At 43.1% G+C, this 13092-nt stretch overlaps 1 protein-coding gene and 1 non-coding gene across 6 annotated transcripts in view; both read left to right on the forward strand.

Moving 5' to 3' along the window:
• The window catches only part of VEPH1 (ventricular zone expressed PH domain containing 1), a 277419-nt gene that overhangs the window by 152719 nt on the left and 111608 nt on the right, over positions 1–13092 (forward strand). The gene's annotated exons all lie outside the window — the stretch shown is intronic.
• LOC139185396 (U6 spliceosomal RNA) lies at positions 901–1007 on the forward strand. The gene has a single exon (XR_011569030.1). It is a non-coding gene; the product is annotated as a U6 spliceosomal RNA (small nuclear RNA).

A 13092-nucleotide genomic window follows, 5' to 3' on the forward strand; every position in this document is an offset into this window, starting at 1 on the left:
TAAGAGATATGTAGATAGGAGGAAAAAAAGGGGGTCTCACTATCCAAATATGGGTCTGCATTAGAAAAATTCATTTCTCCTCCCTTCATTATTTTTCTAGGGACAAAAAGAGAAAAAAATTTTAAAAGATAAAAGGTCACCATGCTCTTCAAATACTGCCACCACCATCACCACCTCAGCCTCTCCCTCAATTCAGAATACTTCATCCATTTCAACCCTCTCCATCAGTCTCCTTATAATCGATTATAAGTATTCAGTGGGAACCTCAAAAAGACTGGTGTGGACTGCCCCCTTTTTGTATCAGCTGCTCATCCTCTCTGGGATGGTTGCTAAGGCTTCTCTCCCAACATCTCTTCTCTGAATAGCCTTCATTGTGACCATTTAGCTTCAGTAATTTTAATCTGTGCCCCACAAAGCAGAGAGATCCACACTTTTGTCTAAAGCATCTAGCAAAGTCTGACCCTTACAACTGAAGGGGAAATGAATAAGGGAAGAGACAGCTTGAAAGAAAATTAAAGATGGTTAAAATTCAAAACAGATGTCATCTAATTTACAAATCTGACACATAGCCCAGCAGGCCAGATTTTAGACTTCAGGCCAAGATTATAAGACTATCAAAAGAAAAACAATTAGCATCCTAGAGAGACTAAAAAACTGGAGGAGACAGGAGCCTCCTTTGTGCCAAGTGACTGAATTAATTGGATGAGTTTTATTTGATACACCAGGTAAGCACACTTGCACTTTTCTTATTCCTGTATTTCAGGATGAATGTTTTTATCTAAATAATAAACCAACAGGGCTAAATAACAGGATAGCCAAGCAAAACATTTAGATTTTGAAGTTAATTCTGGAGAAGTAAAAGAAAGATAACAGCAATTTTGGATTAAAAAAGACAGGGTGGTGCTCACTTCAGCAGCACATATACTAAAATTGGAACCATACAGAGAAGATTAGTATGGCCCCTGCTCAAGGATGATATGCAAATTTGTGAAGCGCTCCATATTTTTCTCATGGTTACTGAAGGGGAAGCGAGGAGGGATAAACTGGGAGTTTGAGATTTACATATACATGCTACTACATATAAAAATAGGGCTTCCCAGGTGGCACTAGTGGGAAAGAACTTGCCTGCCAATCCAGGAGACATAAGAGACATGGGTTTGATCTCTTGGCTGGAAAGATACCCTGGAAACAGGCATGGCAACCCACTCTAGTGTTCTTGCCTGGAGAATCCCATGGACAGAGGAGCCTGGCAGGCTACAGTCCATGGGGTTGCAGAGTCGGACATAAATGAAGTGACTTAGCACATATGCATATATAAAAATAAATAACTAGTAAGAACCTGCTGTGTAGCACAGAGAACTCTACTCAGTACTCTATATTGACCTATATGGGAAAAGAAACTATAAAAGAGTGGAGATATATATATATATATATATATAACTGATTCACTTTACTGTATACCTGAAACTAACACAACATTGTAAATCAACCGTACTCCAAGAAGAATTAATTTTAAGGATTTTAAAAAATAAAAAAGAGAGGGCGTCAAGATAGGAAAAAAAGGTCTGTACCTTTCAAAACTGTATGAGCCCTAAGTAGCCTACTGGGTGGCCACTAACCATTGAACTGTTTGCTTGCCAAGACCCAGGAGAAGCTGGAGAAGGAGAGGGCGGTTCCTGGCAACTGTGTGCTGGCTGAGCAGTCAGCGATCCTTGGACTAGAAGATGCCTTTGCTAAGTGCATGTGGTGCCAGGGAGGCTGCTCTGATCAGACACCATCAGAACCAGGGACAGTTCGTCACAGGTGGTCTTAGTAGGAGGTCAGACTCAGGCCCCAACCAGGGATAGAAGCTTTGAGGGCTAGAAATTGTGTGGGGAGGTAAATAGGAGAAATGAGAAAAGGTAGGGAAAAGGGAGGGTCAGGAAGAAGGCACAAGGGGGAAGCAGAGGGAAAGGACAAAGGACATCTGACTCAGCCCTAAGCCCCAGGCATGGGGTCACCATTCCCTCACACCCACCTTTCCAACTAGCCAAAGACATGGGGGAGAAAGTTACATTTAAGAAGTTTTAACTCAAAGTGTTAACCTCTGGCTTGGTTGAATGGGTGGTATGTTCTTTGGTTGTTTTGATGGTGATGGTGAGAGTAGCGGTGAAACTGTGTTTATTCTTTGTTTTTAAGAATCAGGTGCCAGGTGAAGTGAAAGGCAAAGTATAGCAAAGGTGCCTGCCAGGCTCCTCTGTCCATGGACTTCTCCAGGTAAGAATACTAGAGTGGATACCCATTTCCTTCTCCAGGGGATCTTCCCAACCCAGAGATTGAGCCCAGGTGTCCTAAATTGTAGGCAGATTGCTTACCCTCTGAGCCACTGCAGAAGCCCAAAGGTAAAATTAGGTAGGTGTAAAAACGTGGTCCAATGGAGAAAGGAATGGCAAACCACTTCAGTATTCTTGCCTTGAGAACCCCATGAACAGTATGAAAAGGCAAAAGATAGGAAACTGAAAGATGAACTCCCCAGGTCAATAGGTGCTCAATATTCTACTGGAGAAGAGTGGAGAATAGCTTCAGAAAGAATGAAGAGGCTGAGCCAAAGCAAAAACAATGCCCAGTTGTGGATGTGACTATGACGGAAATAAAGTCCGATCCTATAAAGAACAGTATTGCATAAGAACCTGGAATGTTAGGTCCATGAATCAAGGTAAATTGAAAGTGGTCAAACAGGAGATGGCAAGAGTGAACATTGACATTTTAGTAATCAGTGAACTAAAATGGATCTGAATGGGCAGATTTAATTCAGATGACCACTATATCTACAACTGTGGGCAAGAATCCCTTAGAAGAAATGGAATAGGCCTCATAGTCAATAAGAGTCCAAAATGCAGTATTTGGGTGCAGTCTAAAAAAACAACAGAATGACCTCTGTTCATTTCCAAGGCAAACCATTCAATATCACAGTAACACAAGTCTATGCCCCAACCACCTATGCCAAAGAAGCTGAGGTGGAATGGTTCTATGAAGAACTACAAGACCTTCTAGAACTAGCACCACACAAAGATGTCCTTTCCATCACAGGGGACTGGAATGCAAAAGTAGGAAGTCAAGAGATACCTGGAGTAACAGGCAAGTTTGGCCTTGCGGTACAAAATGAAGCAAGTCAAAGGCTAACAGAATTTTGCCAAGAGAAGACACTGGTCATAGCAAACACCTTCTTCCAATAACACAAGAGATGACTCTACACATGGAAATCACCAGATGGTCAATACGAAAATCAGGTTGATTATATTATTTACAGCTGAAGATGGAGATGCTCTACACGGTCAGCAAAATCAGGACCGGGAGTTGACTGTGGCTCAGATCGTGAACTTCTTATTGTAAAATTCAGACATAAATTGAAGAAAGTAGGGAAAGCAACCAGACAATTTAGGTATGACCTAAATCAAATCCCTTGTGATTATACAGTGAATGTGATAAATAGATTCAAGGGATTAGACCTGATAGACAACCAATACAGTATACTAACACATATATATGGAATTTAGAAAGATGGTAATGATAACCCTGTATGCGAGACAGCAAAAGAGACACAGATGTATAGAACAGTCTTATGAACTCTGTGGGAGAGGGCGAGGGTGGGATGATTTGGGAGAATGGCATTGAAACATGTAAATTATCATATGTGAAACGAATCACCAGTCCAGGTTCAATACATGATACAGGGTGCTCGGGGCTGGTGCACTGGGATGACCCAGAGGGATGGGATAGGGAGAGAGGTGGGACGGGGGTTCAGGATGGGGAACACAGGTACACCCATGGCAGATTTATGTCAATGCATGGAAAAGCCAATACAATATTGTAAAGTGAAAAATAAACAAATAAAATAATAATAATAATAATAAAAGACCTGATAGAGTGCCTGAAGAACTATGGACAGAGGTTCGTAACATTGTGCAGGAGGTGGTGATCAAAACTATCCCCAAGAAGAAGAAATGCAAAAAAGGCAAAATGGTTGTCTGAGGAGGCCTTACAAATAGCTGAGAAAAGAAGAGAAGTGAAAGGTAAAAGAGAAAATAAAAGATATACCCATCTGAATGCAGAGTTCTAAAGAACAGCAAGAAGAGATAAGAAAGCCTTCCTCAGCGACCAATGCAAAGAAATAGAGGAAAACAACAGAATGGGAAAAACTAGAGATCTCTTCACAGAGAAAGCAATTGGCACCCCACTCCAGTACTCTTGCCTGGAAAATCCCATGGACGGAGGAGCCTGGTAGGCTGCAGTCCATGGGATCGCTAAGAGTCGGACACGACTGAGCAACTTCACTTTCACTTTTCACTTTCATGCATTGGAGAAGGAAATGGCAACTCACTCCAGTGTTCTTGCCTGGAGAATCCCAGGGATGGGGGACCCTGGTGGGCTGCCGTCTACAGGATCACACAGAGTTGGACACGACTGAAGTGACTAAGCAGCAGTAGCAGCAGAGATCTCTTCAAGAAAATTAGAGATACCAAGGGAGTGTTTTATGCAAAGATGGGCACAATAAAGGACAGAAATAGTATGGACCTAACAGAAGCAGAAGGTATTAAAAAGAGGTGGCAAGAATACACAGAAGAACTATCCAAAAAACATATTAATGACCCAGACAACCACAACAGTGTGATCACTCACCTAGAGCCAGACATCGTGGAGTCCAAAGTCAAGTGGGCCTTAGGAAGCATCACTACGAACAAAGCTAGTAGAGGTGATGGAATTCCAGCTGAGCTATTTCAAATCCTGAAAGATGATGCTGTGAAAGTGTTGCACTCAATATGCCAGCAAATTTGGAAAACTCAGCAGTGGCCACAGGACTGGAAAAGGTCAGTTTTCATTCCAATTCCAAAGAAAGGCAATGCCAAAGAATGTTCAAACTACCACACAATTGTACTCATCTCACACGCTAGCAGAGTGATGCTCAAAATTCTCCAAGCTAGGCTTCAATAGTATGTGAACTGAGAACTTCCAGATGTTCAAGCTGGATTTCGTAAAGGCAGAGGAACCAGAGATTAAGTTAACAGCATCTGTTGGATCATAGAAAAAGAAAGAGAATTCCAGAAAAACATCTACTTCTGTTTCATTGACTACACTAAAGCCTTTGACCATGTACTGCTACTGCTAAGTCGCTTCAGTCGTGTCCGACTCTGTGCAACCCCATAGATGGCAGCCCACCAGGCTTCCACATCCCTGGGATTCTCCAGGCAAGAACACTGGAGAGGGTTGCCATTTCCTTCTCCAATGCATGAAAGTGAAAAGTGAAAGTGAAGTCACTCAGTCGTGTCCGACTCCTAGTGACTCCATGGACTTCAGCCTACCAGGCTCCTCCATCCATGGGACTTTCCAGGCAAGAGTACTGGAGTGGGGTGCCAATGTGGATCACAACAAACTGTGGAAAATTCTTCAAGAGATGGGAATACCAGACCACCTGACCTGCCTCCTGAGAAATCTATGTGCAGTTCAAGAAGCAACATTTAGAACCGGACATACAACAATGGACTGGTTCCAGATTGGGAAAGGAGTACATTAAGGCTGTATATCATCACCCTGCTTATTTAACTTACATGCAGAGTACATCATGCGAAATGCAGGGCTGGATGAAGCACAAGCTGGAATCAAGATTTCCGGGAGAATTATCAATAACCTCAGATATGCAGATGACACCACCCTTATGGCAGAAAGCAAAGAACTAAAGAACCTCTTGATGAAAGTGAAAAAGGAGAGTGACAAAGTTGGCTTAAAATTCAACATTCAAAAAACGAAGATCATTGCATCCGGTCCCATCACTTCATAGCAAATAGGTGAGAAAACAATGGAAACAGTGACAGACTTTATATTCTTGGGCTCCAAAATCACTGCAGATGGTGACTGCAGCCATGAAATTAAACAACACTTACTCCTTGGAAGAAAAACTAAGACAAACCTCAGTTCAGTTCAGTTTAGTCGCTCAGTCGTGTCCGACTCTTTGCAACCCCATGAATCGCAGCATGCCAGGCCTCCCTGTCCATCACCATCTCCTGGAGTTCACCCAAACCCATGACAAACCTAGACAGCATATTAAAAAGTAGAGACATAACCTTGCTGACAAAGATCTATATAGTCAAAGCTATGGTTTTTCCAATTGTCATTTTTGGATGTGAGAGTTGGACCATAAAGAAAGTTAAGTGCTGAAGAATTGACGCTTTTGAACTGTGGTATTGGAGAAGACTCTTGAGAATCCCTTGGACAGCAAGGAAATCAAACCAGTCGATCCTAAAGGAAATCAATCCTGAATATTCTTTGGAAGGACAACCTAGACAGCATATTAAAAAGCAGAGACATTACTTTGCCAACAAAGTCAAGGCTATGGTTTTTCCAATGGTCATGTATGGATGTGAGAGTTGGACTATAAAGAAAGCTGAGTGACAAAGAATTGATGCTTTTGAACTGTGGTGTTGGAGAAGGCTCTTGAGAGTCCTTGGACCGAAAGGAGAGCCAACCAGTCCATCCTAAAGGAGATCAGTCCTGGGTGTTCATTGGAAGGACTGATGTTGAAGCTGAAACTCCAATACTTTGGCCACCTGATGCAAAGAGCTGACTCATTTGAAAAGACCCTGATGCTGGGAAAGATTGAGGGCAGGAGGAGAAGGGGACAACCGAGGATGAGATGGTTGGATGGCATCACCAACTTAATGGACATGGGTTTGGGTGGACTCCAGGAGTTGGTGATGGACAGGGAGGCCTGGTTTGCTGTGGTTCATGGGGTCACAAAGAGTTGGACACAACTGAGCGACTGAACTGATGCTGAAGCTCCAATATTTTGGCTGCCTGATTCGAAGAGCTAACTCATTAGAAAAGACCCTGATGCTGGGAAAGATTTCAGGCAGAAGGAGAAAGGGTGGAAGAGGATGAGACGATTAGATGGCGTCACTGATTCAATGGACATGAGTGTGAGCAAAGTCCAGGAGTTGGTGATAAACGGGAAAGCCTGGCGTGCTTCAGTCCATGGGGTCACAAAGAATCAGACATGACTGAGCATCTGAACTGAACTGAAATTTGATTTCAGGATAGAGGTATCCCTCACTTTTCAAACGTTGACTTTACACTTCTTTACTTTGAGGAAAGATCTACATTATCACAGTCATCTTGATTCTAGGATCCAGGACACCAAAAGCCCTCAAGTCCCTCTTATAAAATGGAGTAGTTCTATTGGCCCTTTATAGACTAGTTGCATATTGTTAATTTCAATTAATTGCAGATGGAAATTCAAACTTCATTCTATATTGGTTGAACCTGAGAATGTGGAAAGGGAGTTATGGAGCTCCAATTTGACTTGTTTTCACTAACAAAAAGAAACCTGAAGAGAATTTTTGCTTTTATTTTAAAAAAGTAATTGCTTCTTTGCCCTATACCCATTTCAATTTAGACAAGTTTTCATAAGAACACTCTTCTTTCAGGTAGCAGGGGAAACCTGAAAATGGAAAGCAGTGACACAGTGCAGGAAAGGACATGAAGCAGGAGTATGTGGGGGAGGATGGAGGGAAGAGAGAATTAAGGAGATTATGTTCACAAGAGAATGACTCCAGGATATCTGCCCTCCTTGGAGTCACCCCAGAGTTTTGGTTTATCCTAAATTTCATGCACGGAACATCAAAGAAATGGATGACAGAGGAGAACAGGGAATTTGAGTCAATGTATGTCTGGAATGTATAGCAAAGCAATATGGCCTGCAGAGACACTTTTCCAACTGTGAGACCCTTTGCAACCTGTTATTCCAGAGTTTCCATCTTGACATCTGTGAGTCTCATCAGAACACAACTCTAGTGTGATCCACTATCCCTGAAAGCCCAGCTCAGGGATAGTTCAGGAGCGGTGGCTCTTTACCAAGTCCACAGCCAAAACTGCAGAGAGCAGGATGCCAGGTTCTTCTCTCCAAGTTTGCAGAGAAGCCTGTATTTCCAAGTCTGATCAAGCTTTTACCAGCTCCTCCCATGTGATAGGTTCAGTGCTGGGAGCTTTCACTGTTATATTGTTATATCCTCACAACAACAAAGTTTTTAAATATGTATTAGGGTTACAAAGGCTTCATACTAAAGGGTATTGGAGGAAACCTTGTGGATGGGCAACAAAGAAAAATTCTCTACCCAATCCCTACTCATCTCTAGATTCGTGGTAGTTCTTGGAGGGGCAGTTGTGTAAATGCCCAGCCATTATCTCATAGAGTTTTCTTTCATTTCTTCCTTTGTCTAACTCACTGTATGTCAAATTTTAGTGTGGACAAGGTTTACAGTGTTCACAGTACTTCATTAATAAAGGAATTGTAAAGGAATATCAACGGTGACTTGCCTGCTGCTACTGCTGCTGCTAAGTCGCTTCAGTTGTGTCCAACTCTGTGTGACCCCATAGACGGCAGCCCACCAGGCTCCCCTGTCCCTGGGATTCTCCAGGCAAGAACACTGGAGTGGGTTGCCATTTCCTTCTCCAATGCATGGAAGTGGAAAGTGAAAGGGAAGTTGCTCAGTCATGTCTGACTCTTAGTGACCCCATGGACTGCAGCCCACCAGGCTCCTCCATCCATGGGATTTTCTAGGCAAGAGTACTGGAGTGGGGTGCCATTGCCTTCTCTGGGTGACCTGCCTGTTCCTCTCCAAAATGATACCCTACTAACCATCTAGAATGCCTTCTTTGTGCCTCTCTTCCACCGAAGGCTGCTTTTCTCCAGGACTCCAGTTTAACACCCATTACCCAGAAAGTCTTCCCTGCCTACCCACGCCCATAGTTACCTTCTCTCTTTTGACTTCCGGCAACTCGCGTTGCCTCTGAATTCCTTCACACATGTAGTCCTGCCCTGAAGTGCTTGGTGTCTTTCTGTGTGCACCTCCAGTCTCCCTCAAACTTAAGGAAGCTAATAATCAGAGCCTATGCCCTATGTAAGGAGAACAGAGACTTTTTTAAAAAAAATTATTCTTCACAAGCATTAGTTTAATGATTTCATAGTGTCCCATTGTATAAATGTATAGTAGTTTACAGAACTAGTCACATTTTGTTGTAAATTTAACCAATGTCCTTTTTTTTTCTTTTTTAACTTATCAAAGTAGGATGGCAAATTTACAGTAGACTTGGAAAATATAGAACAAAGTTACATATAGTTCCTCTATATATTACAATTATGTTTTCAAGTAGATAAATTAAGATTTTTGGAAAATAGAGTCTTAAAAGTGCCTATAAAAACTCCCACTTTTTTAGGCAAGCCATGTTTATACAAAGAGAAATTGATTTTTTCAGAGTGACTGTTGGCTTGAAAAATGTACATAAGGAGGTTCAGGACCATAATTAAAAACATGTGATGTTCTGGTCAGTGTTGCCCCCTGCTTAGGAAAAGCTGAATGCAATTTCACCCCACCAAGGGGACTAGAGTTTTCATAAAAAACATGTAGATGTTTCAGTCTCAGGAGGTCTATGGTGGTCACTTGTATAAAAAGAAAATTGTAACAACCATTTGTGGCAGTAGCTGTGGTTCTTGTTATTCCTCCATGCATAGGGAAGGAAGGACCTTGGTTTTTTGCCTCTCTTCTTACTGAAGAAGTTAAATTTGACATGTGGGACCATTTATGTTCCATCTGCTGTTCATTTACTTCCACCATTTGTCCTTCCTTAAAGCAGCATTTATGATGATGTGAAGGTCTGTAAAGGTATTTCAGGAATTTGTTTATCAGCAAGAGAGGTAGGTGGGAGACAACATTATCAGTTCTGGAGCCAGTGAAGCAGGCCCAGGGAGCGTGAGGCCCCAGGGGGGCCGGCTCTGCCGGCATGGACAAAGATGGAGATGGGGGTGGGGTGGGGAGAGGGGAGAGACCCAGGTGGAGACACTGCCAGGAGTGTGAGCAATGCAATTACACTTTCACCGGTGGGGGCCAGGCCCCTTTCCTGTAACACAGAAGTGTTCAAAACACAAGACACACAAAAGAGAAGATTGCTTTTCATCAAGCTCCTTTGGCTTGGCTTCCTCTTTCAAACAAGACGGGGAATAGCAAAGATTTAGCCTGTATTGTGGAAGGAGTGGGACGAGGAGCTATACCCTGCACAGCTCTTGTGGGAAGGGTAACAGCTGAGGGTAAAAGTTCTACTTGACCCTGATGACCCAACTATTTGCTATTTTTGTTCCCCCCAAACTCCCCATTCCTTTGTTCCTTTTTTTTTTAATTTTATTTTATTTTTAAACTTTACAATATTGTATTAGTTTTGCCAAATATCAAAATGAATCCGCCACAGGTATACATGTGTTCCCCATCCTGAACCCTCCTCCCTCCTCCCTCCCCATACCCTCCCTCTGGGTCGTCCCAGTGCACCAGTCCCAAGCATCCAGTATCGTGTGGAATTTAGAAAGATAGTAACAATAACCTTTGTTCCTTTTTGTTATCTATCATGATTGAACTCTGCAGTCACTACCATGCATGTTTGTGTCCAACTCTTTGTGACCCTATGGACAACAGCCCATCAGGCTCCTCTGTGTATATGATTCTCCAGGCAGGAACTCTGGAGTGGGTAGACAGCAAATATATCCACTTCTTCTTAAAGTTGCTCAGTCATGTCCAACTCTTTGCAACCCCATGGACTATACAGTCCATGGAATTCTCCTGGCCAGAATACTGGAGTGGGTAGCCTTTGTCTTCTCCAGGGGATCTTCCCAACCCAGGGATCAAACCCAGGTCTCCCGCATTGCAGGCAGATTCTTTACCAGCTGAGCCACAAGGGAAACCCAAGAATACTGGAGTGGGTAGCCTATCCCTTCTCCAGCGAATCTTCCCAACCCAGGAATCGAACCAGGGTCTCCTGCACTGCAAGCGGATTCTTTGGCAACCCACTCCAGTATTCTTGCCTGGAGAATCCCATGGACAGAGGAGCCTGGTAGGCTACAGTACTTGGAGTCGAGTTAGACATGACTGAGCGACTAACAGTCTTTACCAACTGAACCATCAGGGAAGCCCATTTTGTTAAAGGGAACACCAACATTTACTTTTCAGTTACCTGTAAAGGGTTGCTCAGCAATTATATGTCAGCTCTGTCTGGTGTGTTCCCACAGGATGTGACTCAGAGATATTAGCATACAATAATTCTTATTGATTACGATGTTATCACCAATCCCCAAATGTGTTACTTCTTCCTAGGGCAGAGTCAGAGGCAACCTGTAGGAAACTTCTACTGAGAGGCAATGGGAGAGGGTGTGAAGTGGGTGAGCTCTGGAGGTAGATACTTGTGTTTAATGCTGGGCTTACTAGTTGTTCAGTAAACTACTTGACATCTCTGTTCCTTAGCTCCTCCATCTGTGAAATGGAGATGGCAGAGGGTCTGCTTAATAGTAAAATGGGCAGACAGGATAAGGGGATGTACCAAAAGGATAATTAACCATGGCCCTGCTCTTCCAGTATCAAATGATGGTGAATGACAATGTCTTACCTTTTCCCTCTGCAGGCCCAGTGCTTGCAGACATCCTCTCTTTAATCCTCACCACCAGCTCCCATTACCTGCTCAAGTTCCCAGAAAATCAAGTTGGCCCAGAAAAGGAGGAGCATGTGTCTCTCCAGTTCTCACACTTGATTCAGAGTGTTCTAATGACATTACTATTTAACATTTTTGGACTCTTTTGTAATTTACCAAGTGCTTTTGTAACTTGTGCCACATTCAGCTGACAGTTTGGTAGGATCTGGTAGCCTTCTACTAAGGCTGCTGCTTACCTGGTCTGCCCATTCTAGGCTTGGGAGTCTTGACTACAAATCTGGGATCCATCTGAAGCAGTATCTATCAGGGGCAAAAAGTGAAAAGGTACATTTACCTGGGAATCGATAAAGACCCTGGAAAGCTTGAGGAGAATAAAGCTATGGAATGCGAGAGAGCTGCATCCAGCTTACCACACTCCAACTCCAAATAATACACAGCTTATTGTTTTAAGTTTCATGTCACTGCAGACCTGGCGAAACCCTCAGCAGCTTTGCTTAAGAGAAAATGCCTCTGCCCTGGTCTAATTCCAATTCTGTTCTTTCAGTGCCTGGGCCAGTGCTTCTCAACCTTGAATGTGCACTGAAACACCTGGGGATTGGGTTAAGGGCACTCTGATTCAGCAGGTCTGGGATGGAGCCTGAGATACTGCCTCTCCAGCAACCTCTAAGGAGATGCTGATTCTGCTGGTCCAGCAACATCGCTCTGAGCAGCAAAGGCAAGGGTCTGCACTGTTTGCTGATCTTTTTCTGTGTCCCATTCCTTCTCGTATTGGTTACATGAAAAGTGAACAAATGACCGAGCATCTGTATGAGCGGTCACTTCCTCGTATCAGGACTTTTAAACTTTTGTTCTGTTAGCAGAATATTCTTTCTCTCTGTCTGCAATTGCAAGTATGAATCAGAATTCATACTTGAAGTTCAGGGAATTTTTAAAATCAGCCATTTCGATATTCCAGCACTTGTATGCTCGTACAGTAGGGAGCATTGCTGTCCTGTAGTCCACAGCCTTTAGGATGCTGCAGGGGTACATCCTGCAGCATTGGTTACATGAAAAGTGAACAAATGACCGAGCATCTGTATGAGTGGTCACTTCCTCGTATCAGGACTTTTAAACTTTTGTTCTGTTAGCAGAATATTCTTTCTCTCTGTCTGCAATTGCTCAGAATTCATACTTGAAGTTCAGGGAATTTTTAAAATCAGCCATTTCGATATTCCAGCACTTGTATGCTCACACAGTAGGGAGCATTGCTGTCCTATAGTCCACAGCCTTTAGGATGCTGCAGGGGTAGTCCTTCCTGGCCTAGAAAAGGAGAAGCTCGTCTTCCAGGCTTGGCATTACCTGTACAAGCTGCCTTCTTGTGGTATCAAAGGTCTGCATTGGGCAATAGCCACCTAGGGTTTTACTGCTTTACATGTTCATGCCCATTCTATATGGGTACACTGTCAAACTCATCTCCTATAATGCTTTCAGCAATCTAGTGATGCAGTAACATTGATCCCATTTTTAGATGACAGAAAAGACATAAAGAGATTTGCCTGTCACTAATAAAGAGGAGATTGGAGTCATAAACCTCAGTCTTTTTCCTGGAAGGCC

Source organism: Bos indicus, chromosome 1 (genome assembly GCF_029378745.1).
Source record: "Bos indicus isolate NIAB-ARS_2022 breed Sahiwal x Tharparkar chromosome 1, NIAB-ARS_B.indTharparkar_mat_pri_1.0, whole genome shotgun sequence".
Classification (NCBI taxonomy): Eukaryota; Metazoa; Chordata; class Mammalia; order Artiodactyla; family Bovidae; genus Bos; species Bos indicus.